The 25,074-nt window shown below is 39.5% G+C and overlaps 1 protein-coding gene across 8 annotated transcripts in view; it reads right to left on the reverse strand.

The window, feature by feature from the left end:
* SMURF1 (SMAD specific E3 ubiquitin protein ligase 1) overlaps positions 1 to 25,074 on the reverse strand; it is a 116,347-nt gene that overhangs the window by 71,779 nt on the left and 19,494 nt on the right. The window contains exon 2 of one of the 8 annotated variants that reach the window (XM_055115156.2): positions 21,584 to 21,641. The exons of the other annotated variants lie outside the window; for them this stretch is intronic. The gene's annotated coding sequence lies outside the window, so the exon portion shown is untranslated. The remainder of the gene's footprint in view (positions 1 to 21,583; positions 21,642 to 25,074) is intronic. 8 annotated transcript variants of the gene reach the window in all.

Consider the following 25,074-nt stretch of genomic DNA (forward strand, 5'->3'; position numbering starts at 1 on the left):
TCATGTACACGCTGGCAAGACCACTGCTGTGGTTTTGGTCTGTCCCCACCAAAACTCATGTTAAAATTTGATCCCCACTGTGGCAGCGGTGGGAGGTGGGGCCTATGGGCCTACTGGGAGGTGTCTGGGTCATGGGGGTGGAGCTCTCGTGAATAGATTAATGCCTTCCCACGGGAGTGAGTTCTCACTCTCATGGAATGGATTCGTTCCCAAGAGAGTGGGTTGTTCAGAAGAGTCTGGCTTCCTTGGTTTCTCTCTCTGGCCATGTGGTTTCCTTGCACACATCATTTCCACTTCTGTTTTCCAACATGAGTTAAAACAGTCTAAGGCCCTCCCCAGATGCAAATGCTCAGTCCTGAACTTTCCAACCCCCAGAATCATGTGCTAAATAAACCTCTTTACTTTATAAACTATCCAGTTTCAGGTATTCTGATACAGCAACTCTAAACGAACTAGGACAGCCACCAGTGCCTTTCACAGCATTCCAAATATACAGTCAAATCCCCGGAGAATCCTGGTTCTCACAGGTTTTTTGTGTGTGTTCATCTTATCACATTTACAGTAATCTTAAAACCTTTAGTGGGAAAAGTTAAATAAAAAAAAAAAGCTGCAAAGCAAAATGCTCTGACCCCAGAATGCCAAATATATACTTTTAACAATATAAACTAAGCAAAAGGAAAGATGTTGTACTCTACCTAGTAAGAAAGTAAGAACGCATCCAGCAGTTAATTTCAATTTGAAAATGCCATTCCGGCCCTGCCCAATGGCTCACGCCTGTAATTCTAGTACTTCGGGAGGCCGAGGAGTGTGGATTTCCTGAGGTCAGGAGTTAGAGGCCAGCCTGGCCAACATGGTGAAACCCCGTCTCTATTAAAAATACAAAAATTAGCTGGGCATGGTGGCGGGCGCCTATAATCCCAGCTACTCAGAAGGCTGAGGCAGGAGAATCGCTTTAACCTGGGGACAGAGGTTGCAGCGAGCCAAGATCGCGCCACTTCATTCCAGCCTGGGCAACAGAGCAAAACTCCATCTTGAAAAATAAACAAAAATAAAAAAATAAAATAAAAATGCAGTTCAGAATTCTCAGCCCAACATCACAGAAATATATATCCAGCTTTCCCAGGAGACTAAAGCAGATTTATTTGAATAAATTTTGTATCTTTGTTAAAACAACAGTTATCAACTCATAGTCATAGCTTATAAGTTAATACTGGAAACATTCTATCAATAGTCAAACTGAGACTTAAAACAGAAGACTAGAGAAGGAAGATTTCATGATGTGAAGTGAAGAGATGAAATTTAGACATATACATCTTACAAAGCAACAAGAATATTCAGAGTCAAAGAGAGATACAATAATTCTTACCAAATTTTAAATCCAAAGCCGAGAAAGAGTGTTTCAGAGATAAGCAAGGTGGAGAAAAGAACACTATACATAATGAAGTGATTCTGAGACTTTTCTTAAATGGAGGAAAAGGTGACCAATTTTTAAATGCATTCGATAAGTTTTCCAGCCATCTCTTCATTTTAGAACTGAATCCAGTTTTCTGGGAGGCTACCAATGAACTTGGTTCTTGATAAGGAACAAAACTATTATTAAGTTCTGAAGAAATATGGGGGGGGTAGGGAATAGTGAAAGGAATGTCCCATCCCCGGCCTGGGCAACATGGCAAAATCCCATCTCTACAAAAAAATACAGAAATTAGCTGGGTGCAGTGGTGTGCACCTGTAGTCCCAGCTACTCAGGAGGCTGAGGTGGGAGGATCACTTGAGCCCAGGAGTTCGAGGCTGCAGTGAGCTATGATTGCACCACTGCACTCCAGCATGGGTGATAGAACAAGACCCTAGCTCAAAAAGAATAACAAAAAAGAATGTTCCATTCATGTAACATGCAGTTTCTACTAATTTTAAAACTGAGCTACAGTGTTCCTGGCTCATATTTGGAGCAGAGATTTAAACAGCAAAAAAATACCCTACCAGAGACATGCACAATTAAATTTCAAACTGAAACACAATAAATAGATTTAATTTATTGCCCAATGTGTAATCACTTTTCGTAAATGGAGGTGGGAATTCCACATCTAAAGGTCTAGACATTTTAATCTCACCCTCAAGGGAAAAAAATGATACACACAGCCGGGCATGGTGGCTCACGCCTGTAATCCCAGCACTTCGGGAGGCCGAGGCAGGCGGATCGCCTGAGGTCAGGAGTTGGAAACCAGCCTGGCCACTGTAGTGAAACCCCATCTCTACTGAAAACACAAAAATTAGCCAGGCGTGGTGGTGTGCACCTGTAAGCTATCGGGAAGGCTGAGGCAGGAGAATCACTTGAACAGGGAGGCGGAGGTTGCAGTGAGCCGAGATTGTGCCATTGCACTCCAGCCTGGGCGACAGAGCACGACCACGTCTCAAAAAAAAAAAAAGATACATACAAAACTAGGGAATAATTTAATTTTTCTTATTTTGCATTTCCATGTCTAGGCACATTCAAAGACTTTTAATGTGATATTATGATGCACATTTGAAATTTTCAAAGACAAGGCATTGTATGTTGGCTACCCTTTTATATGGGCATACTAGGATTACACATTTTGATTCCACTTAAATTTGCACTATATATAAAAGATAGGTAAAATAGGATCCTATACATAGTAACATGGAATTTTTATATTTTTATACATTCTAAAATCTCCCTAATATTATGATGAAATTATTTGAATATTTTGTTGTTCTTTGTACATATTAATATCCTACGCATCTGTCTCTAAAGAGTTTTGAAAGAGAACTTATCCACTCAATAGTTAAAATGGTTAAAATGGCAAATTTTATAATGTACATTTTGCCAAATTTACAAAATGAATAACTGAATATACCCAAAACCACTGATATTTACACTTTAAAGGGGCAAATTATATGGTATGTGAATTCTATCTTAATATAGCTGTTTAAAAAAACTTACAGAGCCCTCTTCCAGAAAAGCTGCCTTGTCAACACTTTGATTACTCATTATGTGAAAATACAAATATTGTTGATTCTGTGTCAAACGGATGATTCAGAAGAGATGGACACTGACTGTGAAGAAATGTTAAGAATTCCTTAATCTATTTTTCTTATACTTTTAAATTATGTATATACAAGAATAACACATGCAAAAAATCTATACTTAAATAAGTGGCTCTTTCAATGTTATAAGTAAAGGTTATAGATAATTAGAAAGCATCAACATTATTTGATTCATAGCATTTTTTCTCTTTTGGTGGTGCACGTAATTGTAAATCTTACAACTGCATTTTTTTGGTTTTTTTGGTTTTTTGTTTTTGAGACACAGTCTCACTCCGTCGCCCAGGCTGGAGTACAGCAGTGCATCTCCAGGGCTCAAGCGATCCTCCCACCTCAGCCTCCCAAGTAGCTGAGACCACAGGTGCGTGCCATCATGCCTGGCTTATTTTTCCATCTTTAGGGGAAATAGGTTCTCACTATGTTGCCCAGGCTGGTCTCAAACTCCTGAGTCAAGCGATCCACCCACCTCAGCCTCCCAAAGTACTGAGATTACACGTATGAGCCACCACACCCGGTTACAATCAATTTTTTTTCTTTTTTGGTGGCACATGTAATTGTACATCTTACAATCAATGTGGTTTCAGATTCTGAGTTGAGACTTAGCAAAAAGGAGGAAGAAATAGAGACATGGAGCTTCTAATCTCTAAACACCTATGTATACACCACTCCCAGCACCGTATACATACGCCTGTGTTCATACACATGTGGCCCTTTTCCTAAGCCTCCTGTGAAATCAAACACATTTTCATTCCAATAAAGCAATTTCTGGAAAGTTATAAAAGACACCGGGGAAAGGTATTTAAAATGAATACCATTTTGCTAATTAACTGTGTTTGCTATTACAATTACTAAAATAAATGTACTCCCCTTATGTGACGGTATGACAAAGCAGGAATCTGATGGACATATTATGTCAATTACTCATTTGAATCCATGACTCAGAGTATTTTAAATATACATATGGAAACCCGAGTCTTTTCATAACCAGACTCTACAAACAAGAAATGTGTGCCAAGACGTGACAAACACAATCTTAAAAAGCTTCACAGATTTAAATCTTCCATTTAAAGCACAACTTATTTTATCAATGCTTTTATGTAATCCCCAAAATACAGCAACACTGAGTTTAAAATTCCAAAGATGTTTTCTGGTTTCAATGATGGAAATTGCTTGTCCTGTCTACAATAAACACACACAGTAGGACACAAAACTTCAAAGAGAAAATTCATATATTGATGGAGACAATTTTTGAAATTTTCTTGTCATATATGAAAAGCAATTTGTGATGGATATCTCCGGGCCACAACTTTTTTTTTTTTCTTTTTTTTTTTTGAGATGGAGTCTCAGTCTGTCACCCAGGCTAGAATGCAGTGGTGCGATCTCAGCTCACTGCAGCCTCTGCCTCCCAGGTTCAAGCAATTCTCGTGCCTCAGCCTCCCAAGGGATTACATGCGTGCGTCACCACGCCTGGGTAATTTTTATATTTTTAGTAGAGATGGGGTTTCACAATGTTGGCCAGGCTGGTCTAGAACTCCTGACCTCAACTGATCCGCCTGCCTCGGCCTCCCAAAGTGCTGCGATTATGGGCATGAACCATCGTGCCCCGCCGGGACACATAACTTTTCAACTGGAAGAAAAGTATTCTAAAACGTTATATTTTTACAATAACTTAAGAATCATTTTGGTCACTATAGAGGTAACATATGCTCATAGAAATCAGAAGAAATAAATAGTAATAAAAGTATCCATGATCTCACTACCCAGCTATAACTGCTATTACTACTTTTTCCTCTAGAGCCTTTCTGTCTTTATCAGGGAAAGGACAGTGAAATGGCTAAGTGCCTGGTTCTGGAGCCTCACTCCCAGGTTGAAACCCCCCTCTTCCACTTACTAACCCACGTGATCTTGGGCAAGAGTCAAAATCTCTATGCATCATCTATAAAATAGGAATAGTAGTAATACCTACTTGATCGGATTTTTAATGTAATTATCCTGCCCATACGGTTTTGCTACCTGCCACTGTCACTTAATAGAATGTGTGAACGGTTTCCATGTCATTAGATATTCTCACATAAAATGTTTAAGGGCTGCAATTATTCCGATACATGGCTGTTCCATAATGTATTAAGATCCCTAGTGCTAGGCATTTAAACTGCTTCCAATTTTTTGCTATTATACAACAAGCAGTTATATGAGGAGAGTAGGAATGATTGGAAGCTGGGGATCCCACATTACAGTGGCAATGACAGCAACAGGGGCTTCACGCAGACCAGGCTGTCTGCCTATGACCAGGATGCTGGTTTCCTGGTCACCCAAGCTACCTTGCTTCTTGCTTTTTCCCAAGTTTGGTGCCCAGCCACTGGCTCTTCTAGGCGCTCCTAGCAGCCTTCCAATTAATTTTCTTAAGCCTAAATGAGCCAAAGTCAGTTTCTGTTGCCTGTAACCAAAACACCCTCCTGATAGAAAAGATAATCATTCTCTTCTATATATATCCCATTAATTTCAAAATGGACTCAACAAGAACCTGTGATACACACACAGGTGTACACATGCACATGCACATGAATAAGCTACACAACCAACTAACCTTCACAATCTGCCACATCCCAAGAAGCAGCCAGTGAAACTAGACAGCTACAATGCAAAGCGCAAATTCTCTCTGAAAGACATTTTTATCACAACGAAAATTCCACTGTGAGAGTCTTCATGCACTTACGAGCTTGAGATGCTATACTTTCACTAATGCAAAATTATATAGAATACATAAGCTACAGAAAGGCTAATCTTTCTCGAAGGAAAAAAAATCAATTACACATTATACCCAAACACAAACACTAAAACAACAACCACTACTACTAATTACTAACAATTACACACTACTCTATACTATATGCCAGGTACTGTTGTAAACCCTTTTCATGTTAATCATCTAATCTAATTCTTGCAATCTATCATAGGGACTAGTCTTATCCCGTGTTATAGGTGAGAAAACTGAGGCATCAGAGAGACTGAGTAGCTTTGCCCAAGATAACACAGCTATTAAAGATTTGAACCCAGGCAATCTAGCTTCAAATCTATGTTCTTTACCACCATATATACTGTTTCTTGATTTTTGTCTTATAATGACAGATTTTTGCATTCTAATCATATATTAAATTTTGGCTGTGTGTGTCACAGAGGGGGCCTAAATGGCCAGAGGATATTTATCACACAGTTGGATGAAGACTCTCTACATCGCCTATCCCACTAAGACTACAATTCCAGTCCACAGAGTGACTATCATTCCCCTTCTCCCATCACATTTTGCCAAGTGCTATTCTACTTCCAAGCCTTTGCTCAATCTATTTGCATTACTTAAAATGCCCTCCCCATCCGTCATCCCTTTGCCTATTTCCAACCAATCATGCCAGGCCAAGTTCACATGCCACATCTTACACAAACCTTCCTCAAATCCCTCCAGCTGGAATCAATCTGCCTCTCTCCATACTTCTGTGATTCTCTTCACCATTCCATCTTTCCCTTCCCAATGTAACATTCTACAAAGCAGGGACTACATCTGGTCAATTCTCCCTTTTTATTTGATATCCTCTATGGTACAGAAAAAGGTTATTGCCAAAAGTAGTTGTTCAATCAACAACTACTGAAGTTAAGAACATTGGGGTGTTAAAGCCTTCTCTGCCAAAATGCAACCCCAAGGAGGCAAACTGGAAAATATCAAAGATTGAGAAAAATTCACCCTATCATGAAACTACTATAAGCCCCCCTGTAAACCTATATCTAAAAACCTATCATTAAGATACACTGTGGTTTGTGAAATTTCAGCATTTATTCCAGTAGGGCCTTTTATGGTCTGAATGTGCACACTGTGTGAAATGAAGGAGGAAATTTTTTGGGAAACTATTTAAAATATTTGGTAAATACTGGGAACACAAGGTCACATGAACTACAAGGAAAAGGCCTGAAACTCGCTAGTACTTTCATAAGCAGTGTGGGTGCTAACTGCAAGCAAGTCAGACAGGTGGCCAGCCTCTGTCTTTAACAATTCCATTGTTGCCGGGAGCAGTGGTGTATGCCTGTAATCCCAACCGCTCAGGAGGCAGAGGCAGGATCGCTTGAGCCTGGGAGTTCAGATCCAGCCTGGGCAATATAGCGAGACCTTGTCTCTTGAAAAAACAGAAAAGAGAATTCCAGTGCCTTCTCCGACCTCTTTTTTTCCCCCTTCAGTTAGTTTTTCCCAAGTGATTTAAGGATTGAATCAAAGCTAAGCAGCTCTTTGCTTGTTTCGTTAGCAGCTCATGACTGCATTAATCACAGGCACTACTGCGGTGAAGATGAAATATTCCTTTTGCATTTTCCCCAAGTAAGTGTGGAAAGATGTAGGAAGAAATCCAAAGGTAGTTATAATTATTAACCAAATGGAAATAACACATCGTAGATTCTGTGATGTTTTTGGTAAAGGTACATTCATGTGTCACCAGAAGGAACAAGACTGAACAAAGATGACTCAGTGCCCTCAGCACCTGCATAGCAGACGTAGAGAGTTCCCATCACCTCTGTAGCAAGGGTGTGAAATTGAAATCTACCCTCATTAATTCTTCTGCCACTACAAAGGACCCTCACCATGGGGAGCCTCTTATAGAAAGCATTCTTTTCTGGAAAACTTTGTATATTTCAAAATAACTTAAAGAATATAAGTGGATTATTTGTAACTCAAAGGATAAATGCTTCAGGGGATGGATACTCCATTCTCCACAATGTGCTTATTTCACATTGCCTGCCTGTATCAAAACATCTCATGTACCTCATAAATATATACACCTACTATGTACCCACAAAAATTTTAAAAGATAATAAAATGTTTGTAATTGTCACCAAAAACAAACGAACAAAAAAGACACTGACATTAAGATATTTCTGATTGGGCTTCATTGATTCCTTAAGATCCAGACTCATGAGGAGCTCCTAGAAATCCCTCGGACCTAACACAACTGACAAATGGGAAACAACCATTCTTGAACACAGAGAAAGTTAAGCGTCAACCTCCAGCCATTCTCACTGCAAACGATCTTTCTGTCCTATTTGCAGGGTTACCCTGCACCAAACAGCATACAGTTACAGGAAGCAAGAAATATTAAGCTCCTCCCAGGCTTCTCAGAGCCAGTCCCAGAGTGGTATTAAGTGGCATTCCCGGAGAAAAGAAGTTGCTCTTAATGCAACCTCACACGTGATCGATCTTTTGAGTATTAGTAACACCACCAGTGTATGGAGACATCTTATTGTTCACCTAAACAGCCAGCCTGTTGGCATATATACACACCTGACCCAGAAACTAGGTGACAAGTATCCCAAAAGTGTGAAAAGCATGGAAAGTGAAGTTGCTGACCTAATTTGCCTATGTGAGAACCCTTTCAAAAGTCATTCTTCTTAAAATCTCATTTATAACAGACATCTCTGAACTCACTCACAAGTTTAAGAAAATCCCTTGAAAGTATGCAAAAACCACGAACAGAACAAACCTCATCACACTGTAATGAAATTCACAACCTACTCACAACATAAAGAACACTTGGCCATTGTTGCTGTGCAGAGCCTTAACAACTGGTCCATACCAGGCATTCCCTGTTACGCCCTTGCACTAAAGACTTGCAATTTTGTTTTGATACGGAGTCTCGCTCTGTCGCCCAGGCTGGAGTGCAGTGGCGCGATCTTGGCTCACTGCAACCTCCGCCACCTGGGATCAAGCAATTCTCAGCCAGGCATGGTGGCTCACGCTTGTAATCCCAGCACTTTGGGAGGCCGAGGCGGGCAGATCACCTAAGGTCAGGGGTTCAAGACCAGCCTGGCAAATATGGTGAAACCCCGTCTCTACTAAAAATACAAAAAAATTAACCGAGCGTGGTGGTGCATGCCTGTAATCCCAGCTACTGGGGAGGCTGAGGCAGGAGGATCGCTTGAACCCAGGAGGTGAAGGTTGCAGTGAGCCAAGATCGCACCACTGCACTCCAGCCTGGGCAACAGAGAGAGACTCTGTCTCAAAAAAAAAAAAAAAAAGAAAGAAAGAAAGAAAGAAAAAAAGAAAAGGACACAGGAGCATTGCCCATTAGATGAGCAGAGCATTTTCCAGAGCCATTTCTTCAATTCCATCACTAGACACACAGCTGCAAGCCTAAAGTAATATGCACACTTTAAATCAAGGAAGAAGTTTAGTAAGAAGGCTCTTAGTAACCTTCTGAGCATAACAGAATGGAATTCAGTATTGACAAGAGTAACAAATTTGTGGTGTGACCGGAAATTTGGAATAGGTTGAGTTTTCCTAATATGATATTAAGCTAATGCATCGTGTTGAAAGTCATTCTGTACACCCAGAAGTGACATGTTAAGGGAATAGCATGATTCCTGATGTGCAGTTATTTACCCACGTTCTTTCCTCTCCAAGCCTACTCTGCTATACTCTCTCTACAACGCTGGGGCTAGAGTTTCACCAACTCACCTAGGTTTTCCAGACCCCCTGTTGGCTGACTCCCTGTTAACTTCTGCCAACAGGAAGTCCTAGAGAGAGGATGGAAGATGACAGGAGAGAAAAAGGGACTTCCTTCCTAGTTTCCTATTTCTGTCAGTATGCCACCAGCAGCAGCAGATGGTGGTTCCAGCCCCCATCTTCCGTTGTCACTCTTAGTGCCAGCCTCGCCACACCCCCTCACAGACACCGGCAAGCCGCAGGGCTTAGCCCCAGGTTGTCCTCAGGCTATACTGTGTTCACTCCCTCACTGGCTGGCTCCCAAACGCTGACCAGATGGGAGCCCTCTCAGTTGACTTGGCACCCACCAGGTCACAAACCCTCCCTAGGGGTTCAAACACTCACTGAGCTGCACCCACACCCTCAAACATCTGTACAGCAGTTCTGCAGTGCCTCTCTCGGAGGCCTGGAGACCAGCCCCACAGGAGCCCTGCACCAAGCTCCAAAACTGTGGTAACACCATCTCTTATTTTTCCCCAGCCCTGGAAGTGACAGTGTCTGCACTATCCTAGTACCCCATTTCCTTTGTATTTTGTCAGCCTTTGAACTCGTATATAACCCAATCCTCGTATTCAATCTCTTCCATCTGAAATGCCTGGAGTAGTTTGTTTTTCTGACTGGACTCTGAGTGAGTCACCAAAGATAACGAAAAAGCATTTGATAAAATTCGACATCCAAGTATGATTTTTAAACTTAATACAAGAAAAAGATATAAATGTTTTCTCCACATCACAAAATATACATATTTCAATTCAAAAGCTAATATCTCGCTTCATGGACAAACATTAAGACACATTTCCATCAAAGCCAAGAGCAAACAAGGACATCCCTCAAACCAGCAACACATAGTACATAGTACACAGACTCCTTTGTACTGTAGAAGAGTGTTGGGATGCACTAATGACTCAACAGAATAAGAAAAAGAGCTAGAAATAAAAAATGAGGTCCTGAAACATTGTTCATTGATATGATTATCAGGAAAATATACTGAAAAACTATTATAAAGAATAAGAATAATTCAGTAAGATAACTGGGAACACAATTAGAATACTGAAAACAACAACCTTTGTATCTACAGGCAATCTTAGTTCACAGATGTGGTAAAGATCTCATTTAAAGCAACAGTGAAAAAAGATAAAATTCCTAGAAATAAACTTTAGAAATAAAACCATATGAAGAAAGTTTTATATATGAAGGGTTGAACAAATGGAGAAACATAACAAGTTCTTGGATAAAAAGATGCAACATAAAATCAGTTCTTTCCAAATTAATCTAGGAATTTAACGCAATCCTGTGAAAATATTTATGGAATTTTTCTTGGGAAAGAATCAGGGAACTAGATATCAAGAGCTAGCTCACAGGAAATAAACATAAACAGCCCGTGAATATATGAAAGGACCCTCAACCTCACTCAAGAGAGATGCAGATTAAACCTACAATAAGATGTCATCTCTCACCTATCAGACTGGCAAAAATCCAAGTTTGACAATCTATTGAAAAGATGATGCAGAAACAGACTGGAACAAATGCAAAATGTTACAACACCTACGTAGGGAAGTCCAGCCATATCTATCATATCTTTTTAAATGCATGTGCCGTTTAACTCAGCAATCTTACTCTGGCAATGTCGTCCATAGACAAACTGGCACATGCAAAGAAATGACATGCATGGGGCTACTTAGCACATCACTGAGGAACAAAGGCCTGGAAAAAGCCCAAGTGATCCAGCAACACAGGACTGACTAAGTAAATTCTGGTAAATACACAGCCATGAAAAAGGATGAGAGCGGTCCCCAGGAAAATAGTACATGACAAAAACAATACGCAAGTGGTAGACATAGGGTGCCGCCTTTTGTGTAAAAAGGGAGTTAACAAGTATTTTAGCATTTGCTTGTATTTGCATGTTGAGAACCATGGAAGGATCAATAAGAAACTAATAAAATAGCTACCAACTGCAGGTGCAAGACTTACTGAGTACTCCTTTTTATAGCACTTTGATTTTTGAACCAGTTCAATATATTACCCTAGTCAAGAGGTAGTGGTAATAACTAATAAATAAATTTTAAAGGCCAAGAATAATGGAATAAAGGTCAATGATACAGAAAGGCAGTTCAGTGGAAAACCAAATACGAATGACACCTAAAAAGATGTTTATCCAAAATCATAAGAGAAAAACCAATAAACCAAAAAGAGATGGCATGTATCCATCAATTTGTGAAGATCAAGAAATTTGATACTAAGTAGTGTTGATGATGGTATAAACAGCCACTCTCAGACATTGCTGGTAGGCATATAAACTAAAATAATCTCTATGAAGAGCTATTTAGCAAATTTAAATTTAAATTAATTTTAAATAAATTTCTTTTCTTTATAAATTACCCAATCTATGGTATTCTGTTATAGCACCAGACAATGGACTAAGACAGTAGAGAACACCAAGTCTATCACTCTATTAAAAACAATGAATAACTGGCAAAAACTGCCAGAATCAACTGTTTCAGAACACTGGGAAATAATCAAAAGCTTACTACAAGCAAGGGAACACCTAATATAAAATAAACAGCTAAGAGAGAGTCATGGAATTTTAATTTACCCTGGTCCCATCCACTCCCCAGTTCAGCAGCAGCCTTGAAGGCAACAGTTAACATTCCAGTACAGGTACCTAGTACCACAGGGAGCAGAACATATCTTATTCTCAAAGAATTGTGGTTGACTGATTTGACCTGTCTAGTGGCTCCCTGAAGAACTGGCTCAAAGGGTATGCCTGTCTTTTGCCTAACTCAGAACTCTCCCAGGGCTAAGGTAGATATCAAGGGTAGAAGTGTGGGAGTGGTAGAGGTCTACAGGGGAGGAGAGGTGGGGTGTAGGGGCATGCATTTGTTGAAAACATTTAATGTACTCATTGCTATTACCTGGGGCAAGAGACAAACAATGGACTAATGTAAACACTTGGGAGGAAAGGCTAAGGAATGAGATACTTTAGGGAATATGGGCTTCATTTGAAGAGCTCCTACATATTTTTGTGAATCAAGAAAGTCACATGCATGCCACAACTGGGTGCATGCTCAGAAAAGACCTAAGAGGGCCCTAAGCTCCTACCTCTGGCTGACTTTCAGGATCTTTGCAAACAGGAAGTAAAAACTAAGACAGAGTTGTAAAATGCCTGGCTGCACCTTGAAGGCATGCCTCACAACATACACACAGCCCATCCGCAAAGACTGGGGGGTTTCTGTTGTTGTTGTTGTCATTCCAGACGTGTAAATAAATCTCTAGTGATTCATCAGCTGACCACTAAGCTAGTGGAAGAGAGGCCTCTGTGGCCACACATGACAAAGGATACAGACTTCACAAAATTAGTTCAGAAAAGTCCTAAATGAACAAGGCATAGCTATAACAAGCAGCAACAATCCACAGGGAGGGGGAGCATCTCATTTCCTAAGTTACCACATTATAATATACAAAAAATCCAGTTTGGAACAAAAAAATTACAAGACATAAACAAAAAACTATGGCCTGTACCCAGAAAAAAGAAATTAACAGAAATTGCCCCTGAGGAAGCCTAGTCACTGGACTTACTAGACAAAGACTATTTAAATCAATGGTCCTAAATATGCTTGAAGAGCTAAAAACAAAAACAAAAGCCAGGTCTAAAGAACTAATGGAAACCATGAGAACAGTGTCTCAACAAATACAGAATATCAACAAAGTGACAAAAATTATAAAAAAGCAATCAAATAAAAATTCTGGGTTTGAAAAGTACAATAATGTAAATTAAAAATTCACGAGAGGCTCAACAGCAGATTTGAACAGGTAAAAAATGAAGTCATGAGAATAGATAAACCTGAGAATAGGTAACTTGAGGTTTTCTGGCTTGATGAACAGAAATAAAAAAAAATTTTTTTTTAAATAAAGAGAGTCTAAGAAGTCTGTGGAATACCATCTGGCATAACATAAGCATAATAGGAATCCCAGAATGAGAGAAGAGAAAGGAGCAGGAAAATTATTTTTAAAAATAATGACTGCAAGTGTCCCAAACTTGATGAAAAACATGAATCTACACATTCAAGAAGCTAAACAAACTTTTAAGTAAGATAAATTCAAAGGGATCCACACAGGAACACATTATAATCAAATTGTTATATGACAAAGACAAAGAGAGAATCCTGAAAACAGCAAGAGAGAAACAACTAATCATGTAGAAGGCATCCTCAATAAAAGTCACATCTGACATCGCATCAGAAACCATAGAGCCAAAGGCAATGGAATTATATATTCAAATTACTAAAAGAAAAGCATTGTCGACCAAAAATTCTATATGTGCCAGCACTATCCTTCAAATACAAAGGAGAAATGAAGACATTACAAAGCTAAAAACCAAGAAAGTTTGTAGATAGTAAACCCGCTCTACAAGAAATGCTGAGGGGAGTCTTTCAAGCTGAAACAAAAGAACATTAGATGGCTGGGAGCGGTGGCTCACACCTGTAATCCCAGCACTTTGGGAGGCCAAGGCGGGCAGATCACAAGGTCAGGAGATCGAGATCATCCTGGCTAACACGGTGAAACCCTGTCACTACTAAAAATACAAAAAAGTAGCTGGGTGTGGTGGTGGGGCCTGTGGTCCCAGCTACTTAGGAGGCTGAGGCAGGAGAATGGCGTGAACCCGGGAGGCGGAGCTTGCAGTGAGCCGAGATCATGCCACTGCACTCCAGCCTGGGTGACAAAGTGAGACTCCGTCTAAAAAAAAAAAAAGAACATTAGACAGTAACCTGAGAAATAAAGAACACTAATAAAGGAAAATATATAGGCAAATTTAAAAAATGAATAGTAATGTTATTTTTGGCTTGTAACTCTTCTTTTTAAAATATGATTTAACAGATGGCTGCATAAAAATTACAAATACACACTGATGAGCACATAATGTATAAAGATATAATCTGTGACAATAACAAGATAAAGTGGTGGACAGAACTATATAAGAGCAAAGTTTTTATATACCATTGAAACTAAGTCGGTATTAAGTTAAACTAGATTGTTATAAATTAAGATGTTAATTGTAAACCACGGGGCAACCACTAAGAAAATACTATTTAAATTTGTACTAAAGGGAATTAAAATAATACACTAGAAAATATTTACTTAACATAAACAGGAGATTATTTTTAGATCCAATTACACAAATAGGTTGAAAATAGAAGGATAGAAAAGGATAACCCATGCAAACAGTAACCAACTGCAGTGGCTATATTAATATCGGATAAAACAGACTTTAAGACAAAAATTGTTATAAGGGACAAAGAAAAACCTTATATAATGATAAAAGAGTCAAACCATCAAGAAGATATAACAATTATAAGCATATAAGAACCTAACAATAGAGCCCCAAATATATGAGGAAAAAAACTAACAAAATTGAGGGAGAAATAGCTCTACAATAATTGTTGCAGACAGCAATACTCCATTTTCAATAACAACAGAACAACTAAACAGAAGATCAACAAGAAAACAGAAGACTTAAAAAATACTATAAAGCAACTATACCTAACGGACATATACAGGACAGTTTACCCAACAGTAGCAGAAAGTGTATTCTTCTCAAGCACATGTGGAACATTCTTTAGGATACATATTAGGCCACAAAACAAGTCTTAATAAATTTTAAAAGAATGAAGTCATACACAGTATCTTCTGCATCCATACTGGAATAAAATTAGAAATCAATAACAGAAGGAAATTTGGAATTTACAAAAATGTGAACTTATACACTGTTAATCAATAGGTCAAGGAAAAAAATGACAAGAGAAATTAGAAAATACTTTGAGAAGAATGAGAATGAAAATACAACATATCAAAATGTGTGGCATATAACAAAAGCAGTGAAGAGAACAAAATTCATAGCTATAAATGCGTATATTGAAATAGGAAGACCTGAAATCAATAACCTAAACTTCCATCTCAAGGAATTAGAAAAAGAACAGCAAATTCAACCCAAAGCAAGCAGAAGAAAGGAAATATTAAAGATTAGAGCACAGATAAGTGAAATAGAGAATAAAGCAGCAATACAGAGAATTAAGAAAATCAAAAGTTGGTTCTTTGAAAAGATCAATAAAACTGACAAATCTTTAGATAGACTGACCAAGGAAAAAGGAGAGAAGATTTCAATCACTAGAAATAAAAAAATGAAAGTGGGGACACGGGCCAGTGCAGTGGCTCATGTCTGTAATCCCAGCACTTTGCGAGGCTGAAGCGAGTGGATCACCTGAGCTCAGGAGTTTTGAGACTAGCCTGACAACATAGTGAAACCCTGTCTCTACAAAAAAGACAAAAATTAGCTGGGTGTGGTGGCACACACCTGTAATCCCAGCTACTTGGGAGGCTGAGGTGTGGGGATCACTTGAGCCTGGGTGGCTGAAGCTGCAGTGAGCTGAGATCATACCACTGACAGAGTGAGACCCTGTCTTGAAAGAAAGAGAGAGAAAGAGAAACTAGGGACACTACTACTCAACTTAAAAAAAAATACTATGAATAATTGTATGCCAACAAATTAGGTAACCCAGATGAAATGGACAAATTCTTAGAAATATGCATACTACAAAAACTGACTCAACACAAAAATTAAAAATTTTTTAAAGACTCAAGAAGAAAGAGCAAAATGAATAGACCTATAACAAACAGATTAATTCAATAACCAAAAGAACTTCCAAAAAGAAAAACTCTAAGACCAGATGGCTTCACTGGTGAGCTTTACCATAAACATTTTTTTTTTAATTAACAAAACCCCTTCATAAATTCTTCCAAAAATAAAAGAAGAGGAGCCATTTCCTAACTCATTCTGTGAGGCCAGTATCACCCAGATACCAAAGTCAGACAAAGATGTTACAGACCAATATCCTTTATGAGTACAGATGCAAATAATCCTCAATGAAATATGCACAAATCTAACATAGCGCATATTAAAAGGATTATACACCATGATCAAGGGATTTATCCCAGGAATGCAAGGGTTCAACATACAAAAATCAATCAATGTAATATGCCATGTTAATCGAATAAAGGGGGAAAACCACAATATCATCCAAATTGATGCAGAACATTTTTTTTGACAGATTCCAACATTCATTATAAAAATATTCAACATCCTTGGAATAGAAACTCCCTCAACTAGATAAGGGACATCTATGAAAAACCCACTGCTTAACATCATATTTACTGGTGAAAGACCAAATGGCTTCCCCGTTAATAACAGGAACAAGACTAGACTGCAATTGCCAAATAAGGTATCTGGATTGGAATGGAAGAAGTAAAACTATCTCTATTGAAAAATGACATGATCTTATATATAGAAAACCCTAAAGAATCCACACAAAAGCTGTTAGTGCTAATGAATAAGCTCTGCAGAACTGCAAAATACAAGATCAACATACTAAAATCAGCTGTATTTCAATATACCAGCAATGACAATCCAAAAATGAAATTCAGAAGAGAATTCCATTTACATTAGCATCAAAGAGAATAAAATACTTAGAAATAAACTTAACCAAAAAAATACAAGACTCATACATTGAAAATTACATTATTGAAAGAAACTGAAGACTTAGACATCCTGTGTTCACAGACTTAATAATATGAAGACATAATATTAGATGACAATATTCCTAAAATTAACCTACAGATTCAAAGCAATTTCTATCAAAGCCCCAAGTGCCTTTTTTATAGAAATGGATATGCTCATCCTAAAATTCATATAAAACTACAGGGGAGCCCAAATAGCAAAAACGATCTGGAAAAAGAACAAAGCTGGGGGACTCACACTTCCTACTTTAAAACTTACTACAAAGCAACAGTAATCAAAACAGTGTGGTACTGGCATAAGGAGAGACATTATAGATCAACAGGATACAATTGAGAGTCCAGAAGTAAAGCCATATATTTACAGTCAATTTTTTTTTCAAGAGGGTGCCAATACCATTCAATGGGGGAAAAGTCTTTTTCAACAGTCTTTTCAACAAATGGTGCAGGAACAACTGGATATTCACTAGCAAAAGGATAAATCTGGACCCCCCTATGTCACACTATATATAAAGATTAATTCAGAATAGAACAAAGATCTAAATTTAAGAGCTAAAATACTAAAACTCTTAGAATAAAACATAGAGGTAAATTAGTTATGACTTTGGATTAGGTAATGATTTCTTCAATATGATACCAAAAGCACAAACAACGCTTTTTTTGTTTTTGTTTTTGTTTTTGAGACAGAGTCTCACTGTGTCGCCCAGGCTTCAGTACGATAGCATGATCTCAGCTCACTGCAACCTCCGCCTCCTGGGTTCAAGCGATTCTCCTGTCTCAGCCTCCAGAGTAGCTGGGATTACAGGCGCCCACCAACACACTTGGCTAATTTTTTTGTATTTTTAGTAGAGACGGGGTTTCACCATGTTGGCCAGGCTGGTCTCAAACTCCTGACCTCAGGTGATCCACCCACCTCGGCCTCCCAAAGTGCTGGGATTACAGGCGTGAGCCACTGCACCCGGCCACAACAAAATTTAAAAATAAAGAACTCCATCATTTAAAACTTTTATGCAGCAAAGAACACTATTAAGAAAGTAAAAAGATAACCCATAAAATGGGAGAAAATATTTGGAAATCATATATCTGATGAGTCTAATATCAAGAATATATAGGCTGGGCGTGGTGGCTCACGCCTGTAATCCCAGCACTTTGGGAGGCCAAGGCGGGCAGACCACCTGAGGTCAGGAGTTCAAGACCAGCCTGACCAACATGCTGAAACCTGTCTCTACTAAAAATACAAAAATTATTGGACATTTCTCTAAGGAAGATATACAAATAATGGATAAATAATGGATAAATATCTCTAAGGAAGATATACAAGTAGCCAATAAGCACATGAAAATATGCTCATCCTCATTAGTCATTAGGGAAATGCAAATCAAAACCACAATAAGATACTACTTCCTACCCTTTAGGATGCCTGTAATAATAACTAAACAGCAAAAAAAAAAAAAAAACGATGATGGAAAATAACAAGTGTAAACTAGGATGTGGAGAAACTGAAACCCTTGAACACCACTGATGGGATGGTAAAATGATGCAGTGACTGGAAAACGGTTTGGCAGTCCCTCAAAATTTAAATACAGAATTCCATATGACCCAGCATTTCCATTCTTAGGTACATATCCAAGAATAAAAACATATGCATATGTTCACACAAAAACTTGCCCACAAATGTTCATAGCAGCATGATTCCCAATAGCCAAGAAGCAGAAACAATCCAAATGTCAATCAATTAAAAGAATGTGGTCTATCCATGCAATCAAATATTACTTAGCAAGAAAAAGGAGTGAAGTATTGATACAAGTTACGACAGGATTGAACCTTGAAAACGTTATGCCAAGTGAAAGAAAACAACACAAAAGGCCACATACATATGATTTCATTTTCATGAAACATGTAGAACAGGCAAATTCATAGGGACAGAAGCAGATTAGTAGTTGCAAAGGCTAGGCTTGGGGGAACAGAAAGTGACTGCTAAATGAGTATTGGGTTTCTTTTGGGGGTGATGAAAATGTTCTAGAGTTAGATAGTGGTGATGGTTGTACAACACTGGGAATGTACTAAGAGCCACTTAATTATACACGTAAATTTTATGTTGCAAGAATTTTACCTCAACTTTTTTTTAAAGACAGCTCTATATTATACTGATATGGGAGGATCTCTAAGATAGTTCCTATTTATTTCTGCATTGTTATTTTTAGACAGGGTCTTGCCCTGTACCCAGGCTGCAGTACGTGATGCAATGACAGCTCACTGCAGCCTCAACCTTCTGGGCTCAAGCGATCGTCCCATCTCAGCCTCCCGAGAAGCTAACATGCCAATTTTTTTTTTTTTTTTTAGAGACAGGGTCTCGCTATTTTGCCCAGCCTGGTCTTGAATTCCTGATCTCCAGGATATATTGAGGAAAAAAGCAAAGTAAAGAACAGTGTATAGTGTGCTTCTTCTTAAAGGGGGATGGGGAGGTAGAGAAAGAATATATGTACAAGTATTTTTATCTAGCGTATCTTTGCTAAAATATACAAGGAATTGTTACCAGTGGATTGCCTCTGGGGAAGAGAACTTGAAGGCAAAGGCCAGGCGTGAAGAGATTTCCTTTCCAAATAAGCCATCTTGTACAGTTTAAATATTACACTGTGTATATATCACCTTCCCTCCCCACAAAGAAATTAACCTTTTAAAAAGAGTAAATATGTAAATAAAGGGGCCATTATATAATGAAAATATGCTCACAGGAAGGTTGTTGACCCATGCCAGGAGAAAGAAAACACTGGGAATGAGATTCTAGAAGTGTTTATCTAACAGTGACAGATATTGGAGTAATTTTAAAAAATATAATTAGGCATTTCCCAAATACAAGATTATATAAACAGTACAATGCATCATAATAGAAGCTGGAAGGCTGTGTATGTGACAACAGCCTGCTCAATGATAAGCTCCAATCCTCAGGACCCATGGCTCTCCAGGGACAGGAAAACCTGGGCAGCTTCCTCCTCCCACTTCAGATCTCCCCAGTTGGGGGCCTTTGGGCACTGACAGGTAAGGGGGTTCTCTATATTGAAAGGAGCTTTCAAACACCATTACTATGATTCAAGGAGAAAGAGAGATTGTATAAAATACTCATGGTTATAGTCCAACACCCCATTTTCAACTCTTTTGTCTTGACTCTGAAGATCTTCCAACTGTCCCTAAAAATTTGATGTATTGGTTTAACTCATGGTGATATGGTTTGGATATGTGTCCTCTCCAAATCTCATACTGAAATGTGACCTCCAGTGCTGGAGGTGGGGCTTACTGGGAGATATTGGGTCATGGGCGCAGACCCCTCATGAATGGGTTGGTGCCATCCCCATGGTAATGAGTCAGTTCTTGCCCTGGTAGTTCACATGAGATCTGGTTGTTTAAGGAGCCTGGCACCTCACCCCTTCCCTCACCATGTGATGCCTGCTCTCTGTCTTCCGCTATGATTGGAAACTTCCTGAGGCCTCCCCAGAAGCTAAGCAGATGCCAACACCATGCTTTGTGTACAGCCTGCAGGACCGTGAGCCAATCAAACCTCTTTTCTTTGTAAATTACTCAGTCTCAGGTATTTCTTTATAGTAATGCAAGAATGAACTAACAAGTGTGGCTTCAAAGTCTCCAGGTACACTTACAGGCATCAGACAAAAAGATGTCCTATCATTGTCTATTACTACCTACAGTCTCCAACACAACCTAAACAAAGCAACTTGTTTCACCCACACTCCCTCAGAGTCGTGATTGTTTTCCACTTCCATCAGATTACCACCAAATCCTCTCTCCTGAGTTTTAAATTCATGACAGAAGCTGCTACTGATTCTGTCTACAATGGCAGAATCTCCCAAAGAAGCCGAGAGTGAGAGCCAGTCCTTCCTGCCCTGTCTTCTTTATTTCTAGAGCTGAAAAAAAAAAAAAACAAACCTGGAAGCCCCACTCAGCAGCAGCTTTTGCAGTCTGTGGCTTAATTTAAGGAAGTATTCCACGAAACCTCTGAAGAGAATCTAAATTTAGATTAAAGTCTTTCACCATCAATGGCAGCTTCTCAGCTAGGGAACCCACATGCAGAGCAGTGTAGTGGGAAAGGGAAAAAAAAAAAAAAACAACTTTAAAATACAGATAAATGTGTCATCATTGAGGGAATTGAAGCTGGCATTATTTAGCCCAAAGAGATTTGTTTTTTTTTTCCCCAACATCTTAATTCTTGATAAAGGGGTGGTATACAGAAACTTTTAGGGAAAGAAACAGTGAAATAAGGAAGATGGATTTTCTTTACAAGATTTCTATTAAGAGAGCAAATAAGCTATTCTGTATAACAGGATGTCTGTAACGATAAAATCAGGCATCAAGATATTGAAATTAACACTGTCTCCAACAGAGTTCTCTAACACTGAGTCAGATGGGAGAGGAAAACCATCTACTTACCAGTTCTGTTTCCCCAACACCCTGCTCTTCCCAAATATGTCAATTTAGACCTTGAATTCTGAGATGGTAAGAGTCAAAGCAAAAAAAAAAAAAAAAATAGTGTGAGTTGAGATTAATGACAATTAACAGGGAAATAATGCTATTTTCTATGCATTTTTCTAACCTTGAAGAGTAAAGCTGATCCATTTAAAAGCTAATCTTACCCAATGTTCCATTCCCAAAATAAAATTAAGATATTGTATATAATTTCTAAATTAACACTTAGCAGACCTATCCTCTCTCTCCTCCAAAACAACACCTAGTTTGCAAGCCATATCTATAGACAGATTTCAGCAGATAACTGTGTAAAAGAAAAGAGAGTGATATTTTCTCTGTTCTTTAACACTCGCATCCTCCTCTTCTCCCCGCCCCCAGTCAGCTGGGAAACACTCCCAGATCCTTCCCAAGCTTAGTTTGGAAGTAAAGCTCAGCTTTGATAAACACTCAGCCCAGGAAATGCTTTGGATCGTAGACCACTTAGAATAGTTAGCTTGTCCTTTCCCAAGAGGTCTCTTTTCAGACTCGGTTTGATAGGCGATTTGGCGGTTTTTAAATTTTCACTAAAACCTCTTGGTGCATTGCTGAGAGATAAAATCATAGCAGTCTGGAAACTGTACACATGGTGTAGGGATGCACCACACCCAAGACAAGCTCCTCAAACTCCAGGGGAAAACCATTGTTCCAACGAGCTGCCAACAGGACTCTCTGCAGGAACCAGGGAGCGGCGAGGGGAACAGTCTCCACTGCGCATCACCTTCACTGCGCCATCTTGGTAGCTGCTTGATATAGTCAGCAACAAACAATGCTGGACCCAAGGAAAAGACTACAAGAACCTGTTTTTAGCATTTTGAAATGTTAGGCTGGGCAGGTGGCTCACGCCTGTAATCCCAGCACTTTGGGAGGCTGAGGCTGGTGGATCATCTGAGGTCAAGAGTTCGAGACCAGCCTGGGCAACATGGTGAAACCCCATCTCTACTAAAAATACAAAATTATCTGGGCATGGTGGCGCATGCCTGTGATCCCAGTTACTCAGGAGGCTGAGGCAGGAGAATCGCTTGAACCCGGGAGGCAGAGGTTGCAGTAAGCCGAGATCGGGCCACCGCACTCCAGCCTGGGCAATAGAGTGAGACTCTGTCTCAAAAAAAAAAAAAAAGAAGAAGAAGAAGAAAAAAGGCCGGGCGCAGTGGCTCACACCTGTAATCTCAGCACTTTGGGAGGCCAAGGCAGGTGGATCACCCGAGGTCAGGAGTTCAAGACCAGCCTGGCCAACATGATGAAACCTCATCTCTACTAAAAAATACAAAATTAGCCAGGTGTGGTGGCGGGCGCCTGTAATCCCAGCTACTTGGGAGGCTGAGGCAGAAGAATTGCTTGAACCTGGGAGGCAGATGTTGCAGTGAGCCAAGATGGCACCATTGCACTCCAGCCTGGGTGACAGAGCGAGATTCCGTCTCAAAAAAAAAAAAAAAAAGTAGTGTCCTTGACCGCACTACTAAAAGGCTCACTCCATAGCACTGACATCAACCATGCCACAGGGCTTTTTTCTTTCTTTTTTTTTTTTTTTTTTACATAATTATAATTTCACATCATTTCTCTGTGTCTTTTGGACAACCACTGGTGTTGCACTTGGGAACTGTTCAAAATATCTCGAAGATCAAATAATTGTCTATAGTAGCAAATCCTCTCAACTTGGTTCATGAGTTCAAAGGCTCATGAAGCAGAATCCCAAACGCTGCCTCAAAGTGACAGGCAGGTTCATGAAACTGAACAGAATGTGAAGCCAAGTTCTTTCACCGAGAGAAAATGGTGGCAAGGCCTGAGGACAGAGCCAAACAGAAACACAGGACAGGGCTAGCGTAAACCGAGAATTCCCAAACTTCCGGAATTCACTGAAACTTTTATTTTTTTTTTTTTTAGTAAAACTGCAAGAGTGACCTTTCAAAAATATATATGCAATACATAATAATAAGGCAAAGTTTGCTCTGATTTTTAGTAAATAGCCAGTAGCAGTGTAAGCCAAGTTATAAATGGCAATAAAAAAATAAATATTATGGCCAGGGTGTGGTGGCTTATGCCTGTAATTCCAGCACTTTGGGAGGCTGAGAGGATCACTAGAGACCAGGAGTTCGAGACCAGCCTGGGCAACATTGTGAGACCCTGTCTCTATAAAAAATTAAACAATTAGCCGGGCATGGTAGTGCACACCTGTAGTCCCAGCTACTCAGGAGGCCAAGGTGGGAGGATCTGCTTGAGCCCAGGAGGTTGAGGCCACAGTGAGCTATGATTGCACCGCTGCACTCTAGCCTGGGTGACAGAGAGAGACTCTGCCTCAAACATTTCAAAATAGATAGATAGATAAATATTAGGTTGGTAAGAGGGGATGGGAATGTGGGGAGAACAAATATTATTTTCCATTTTATATGGTTACTCATCTGTATCATAATAAAGCTTGCATCACTTCCCCTCCATGCCACAGCCCTTGAACTGATCATTTTCTGAGAACGTTGGCTAAACATGAGAGCTCCTAACTGAATGATATAGTAAGAGTTTAATCTAGAGACAAAAAGGAAAAGAACTAGATTTAGAAACAATCTTTACTCCAACTTACAAAGTAAGAAGCCAAATATCTTCCGAAAGCAGTTCAACTTTAGTCCACTTGCAAAATACTCTCAGTGCAGCCTTAGGCAAGTCAGCCCCTAACATGTGCTGGGCAACAGCTGGGTGCCAGGTTACTTCACTTGTTCCTTGCAACAACCTGATGGGGTAGGTCTTGTCTGAGGCTTAAAGATGAAGCACATGATTTGGCCAAGGCTACTGGTATGTGGTGGAACTGGGTTGGCTGACTCCATTGCATCTCACCGTCTCAAAAATAGGGACAAGAATACGACCCATCTTGTGAGTTTATCAAGAGGAGGAAATACAACTCATGAAAAGTGCTTGGCCTCATTGCTGCCTGGCAAATAGTAAAGAGCTTCAATAATTGACAAATAGCTTTATTATTACTGTCCAAAGTCACCCCACTAGCAAGCAGCAGAGCTGTACTGGAAATCCAGGTTAGCAGCAGTCTTAAACCCACACTCCAAGTGGTGGTCACCTTAGAATAGTAAGGTATAGCTTACCAGCCTCGCCCAGTTTCCATTTAAAAAGGCCAAAGGGCAGAAGGGGCACTCCAAAGCCCCAATACTGAAGCTTTAATGCTAGCACTTGGCAGAATCTCATTCTAGAATACTTTTGGAGAGACTCCAAGCTTTGGGCATGAAGGCTGCACAGCTCTAGCAAAAGTGATCCAACGGCAGGGAAGGGAAAACGGGACAGGCACTTCTACAGAATCTGCCTCTCTACCTGAACAGTTCCCTTCTGTGCACTTTAGGTTTGACCTACTTTGCCCACAAAAAGGTTTTAAGCAGTATCTGACTGTAAATGGAAGTAGGTCCAGTGTCAAAAAGGAAAAA

This window comes from Pan paniscus, chromosome 6 (genome assembly GCF_029289425.2).
Source record: "Pan paniscus chromosome 6, NHGRI_mPanPan1-v2.0_pri, whole genome shotgun sequence".
In the NCBI taxonomy this organism is placed as follows: Eukaryota; Metazoa; Chordata; class Mammalia; order Primates; family Hominidae; genus Pan; species Pan paniscus.